At 41.5% G+C, this 4,019-nt stretch overlaps 1 non-coding gene across 1 annotated transcript; it reads right to left on the reverse strand.

Annotated features, from left to right (window-relative positions):
* Positions 1 to 3,711: 3,711 nt before the first annotated feature.
* On the reverse strand, positions 3,712 to 3,817 carry LOC133369462 (U6 spliceosomal RNA). Its single transcript, XR_009758895.1, has one exon. It is a non-coding gene; the product is annotated as a U6 spliceosomal RNA (small nuclear RNA).
* Between the last annotated feature and the right edge of the window lie 202 nt (positions 3,818 to 4,019).

Raw genomic sequence — 4,019 nt, forward strand, 5'->3', positions numbered from 1 at the left:
GGATGCTAAAAAAGAATTTGAGGAGCACATTGCTAAGAACATAAAAACCAACAACAAAAAATTCTATAAATACATTCAAAGCAGGAGACCATCTAGGGAGACAATTGGACCCTTGGATGATAAGGGAGTCAAAGGTGTACTAAAGAACGATCAGGAGATTGCAGAGAAGCTAAATGAATTCTTTGCATCTGTCTTCACAGTGGAAGATATAGGGCAGATCCCTGAACCTGAACTAACATTTGCAGGAAGGGATTCTGAGGAACTGAGACAAATAGTGGTAACGAGAGAGGAAGTTCTAGGCTTAATGGACAATATAAAAACTGACAAATCACTGGGCCCGGATGGCATCCACCCGAGAGTTCTCAAAGAACTCAAATGTGAAATTGCTGATCTGCTAACTAAAATATGTAACTTGTCCCTCGGGTCCTCCTCCATGCCTGAGGACTGGAAAGTGGCAAATGTAACACCAATCTTCAAAAAGGGATCCAGAGGGGATCCCGGAAATTACAGGCCAGTTAGCTTAACTTCTGTCCCTGGAAAACTGGTAGAAAGTATTATTAAAGCTAGATTAACTAAGCACATAGAAGAACAAGCCTTGCTGAAGCAGAGCCAGCATGGCTTCTGCAAGGGAAAGTCCTGTCTCAGTAACCTATTAGAATTCTTTGAGAGTGTCAACAAGCATATAGATAGAGGTGATCCAGTGGACATAGTGTACTTAGACTTTCAAAAAGCGTTTGACAAGGTACCTCACCAAAGACTTCTGAGGAAGCTTAGCAGTCATGGAATAAGAGGAGAGGTCCTCTTGTGGATAAGGAATTGGTTAAGAAGCAGAAAGCAGAGAGTAGGAATAAACGGACAGTTCTCCCAATGGAGGGCTGTAGAAAGTGGAGTCCCTCAAGGATCGGTATTGGGACCTGTACTTTTCAACTTGTTCATTAATGACCTAGAATTAGGAGTGAGCAGTGAAGTGGCCAAGTTTGCTGACGACACTAAATTGTTCAGGGTTGTTAAAACAAAAAGGGATTGTGAAGAGCTCCAAAAAGATCTCTCCAAACTGAGTGAATGGGCGGAAAAATGGCAAATGCAATTCAATATAAACAAGTGTAAAATTATGCATATTGGAGCAAAAAATCTTAATTTCACATATACGCTCATGGGGTCTGAACTGGCGGTGACCGACCAGGAGAGAGACCTTGGGGTTGTAGTGGACAGCACGATGAAAATGTCGACCCAGTGTGTGGCAGCTGTGAAAAAGGCAAATTCCATGCTAGCGATCATTAGGAAAGGTATTGAAAATAAAACAGCCGATATCATAATGCCGTTGTATAAATCTATGGTGCAGCCGCATTTGGAATACTGTGTACAGTTCTGGTCGCCTCATCTCAAAAAGGATATTCTAGAGTTGGAAAAGGTTCAGAAGAGGGCAACCAGAATGATCAAGGGGATGGAGCGACTCCCTTACGAGGAAAGGTTGCAGCATTTGGGGCTTTTTAGTTTAGAGAAAAGGCGGGTCAGAGGAGACATGATAGAAGTGTATAAAATTATGCATGGCATTGAGAAAGTGGATAGAGAAAAGTTCTTCTCCCTCTCTCATAATACTAGAACTCGTGGACATTCAAAGAAGCTGAATGTTGGAAGATTCAGGACAGACAAAAGGAAGTACTTCTTTACTCAGTGCATAGTTAAACTATGGAATTTGCTCCCACAAGATGCAGTAATGGCCACCAGCTTGGACGGCTTTAAAAGAAGATTAGACAAATTCATGGAGGACAGGGCTATCAATGGCTACTAGCCGGATGGCTGTGCTGTGCCACCCTAGTCAGAGGCAGCATGCTTCTGAAAACCAGTTGCCGGAAGCCTCAGGAGGGGAGAGTGTTCTTGCACTCGGGTCCTGCTTGCGGGCTTCCCCCAGGCACCTGGTTGGCCACTGTGAGAACAGGATGCTGGACTAGATGGGCCACTGGCCTGATCCAGCAGGCTCTTCTTATGTTCTTATGTTCTTATGAAAGCCACACTTTAGCCCCAGTTAGCATGGGCAATTGTTAGGAATGATGTTAGTTGGAGTTGAACATCTGGAGGGTACCATGTTGTCTACCTTCACTATAGTCTATACATACTTTCTTTTTAAAAAAGGGAACACAGTAAGTACGTGTAATGGGGATACAGATGTGTGAGTACTCCTCCCATAACATACCCCTGTATCTTTAAGCTCTGTGTAAAATGAGCCAAACCAATTAACAGGGCTTTTTTTAAAAAAGAAATGGGCAGTGTGACTCCATTTCGTCAATTTTTCATCATACCTTGCCAATTTGTGAAGTTCTTTACGTTGTCCTCAGTGATGTGATAACATATGGCCAACTCTGATTGGCTAAATAGGAGGGCAATGTCCTTTGTTCACATAAATCCTGTCAGGGCCCACAGCAAAAAGGCAGACATGAGCTTGTCAGGGTAGAGATATGGTGAGATAAGGCTGTTGCAAGACTTGGGGGCTCCAGTTTAGTAGCAGCCTCACAGCTATAAGCATACCCAGGAAACCACCACCAAGAACAACCCAGCGCTCCCCCAAACTCCTCACTGCCTCATCCCTCTGCTTTCTGATGAGTCCAATGCCTTTGCTGCATGGAGGACACCACCATCTCTAAGCTCACCCCCTCTAGCTATTGCTGCTATCGGTATTTGTTGGACTCTACATTTTGCTGCGTTTTGCAGATCGTGAATTCTCTTGAAATGTTGCTGTATTATACTGTGTACACTTTTCTGAGATCATGATCCACATTGAGTGTGGTTTACCATAGGAAAAAATGGCATACAAATAAACCTGATGATGGTTAACAGCTTTGCTAATCCTGAACAAAATTTATCACTTTGCCATGTGTGTTGCTAGCTAAGGAGATGTAAAATGGCAGCTGGAAAAAGACAGACTGGAGACGCTGAAGAGGGAGAACAGCAGTGAAAAGGAACAAAGAAAGAAAAAATGGGGCATGGAAGAAAAAGAAACATGGAAGAAAAAGAAATACACTCCATTTAATGTCACCAACTGTCATGGATACAACACTATGTTTGTCCATAACATTTTGGTATAATGGTTTGCCAGAGTAATATTTAAGCTTACATCATAGCCAATATAACTTATATAACTTGTTTTTTTTACTTTCTAATGATACTCTAATGTTAAATCCACATGGTTTTCATTCCATGTACAGAATCTGCAAACATTTCTAAAAAGTCAAGGTCAGACGTCGGTTCCAGTAAAAATATATACCTTTTCAGTGCTGTGGAACTTGACTTTGACGTTTCACATGTGGCAGCTAATGCCTCCAGTAAATTTTGATTGCTGTTTCAAAAACAGAAATCCATCATCACATCTTAAGATTTTGCAAATGCAAAAACCAGGTGGCCAGCTCTCAGAGACATTTGGACTGTAATCCTAAACCCACTTACTTGCTGGGGGTAAGTCCCATTGAACTCAGTTGGGATGACTTCTGAGTAGACATTGTGTTGTTAATAGTTTTGTCATCCTCTTCTCCCTGAAAATCACCCTATTAAAAAGTAGTACATTTATAGTAAGAAATTATAATGACTCTTATCTCAGACCATACAGTTAATTCCAGCCTAAACTTTCTACATTGCTGATAAAGGCAGTGGAATGTTGATACAATACAAGCAAAAGCAAGTAAACATCCTAAACAAGGTTATGTTTTTGTTTTTTTAAAAAAGTTGGAACACTTCACAAATTTGCAGTTATCCTTGTGCAGGGGCCGTGCTAATCTTCTCTGTATCATTCCGATTTTAGTATATGTGCTGCTGAAGTGAGCACTCAAAGGGCAATTTTTTTAAGGCTCCAAGGATTGATGGGCAAACCTAGGGACAATATTAGCTCCTGAGAAGAAGAAAATTCTTCACAGGGTTCTTGTGATTCCAAATTGAACTGGGGAGAGTTTGCCCATCACTAATTGGTATTAGCAGAGCAATGAAACAGTTGCTTTGCATCTTGGACACATCCATACCATACATTTAAA

This window comes from Rhineura floridana, chromosome 13 (assembly GCF_030035675.1).
Source record: "Rhineura floridana isolate rRhiFlo1 chromosome 13, rRhiFlo1.hap2, whole genome shotgun sequence".
NCBI classification, from domain to species: domain Eukaryota; kingdom Metazoa; phylum Chordata; class Lepidosauria; order Squamata; family Rhineuridae; genus Rhineura; species Rhineura floridana.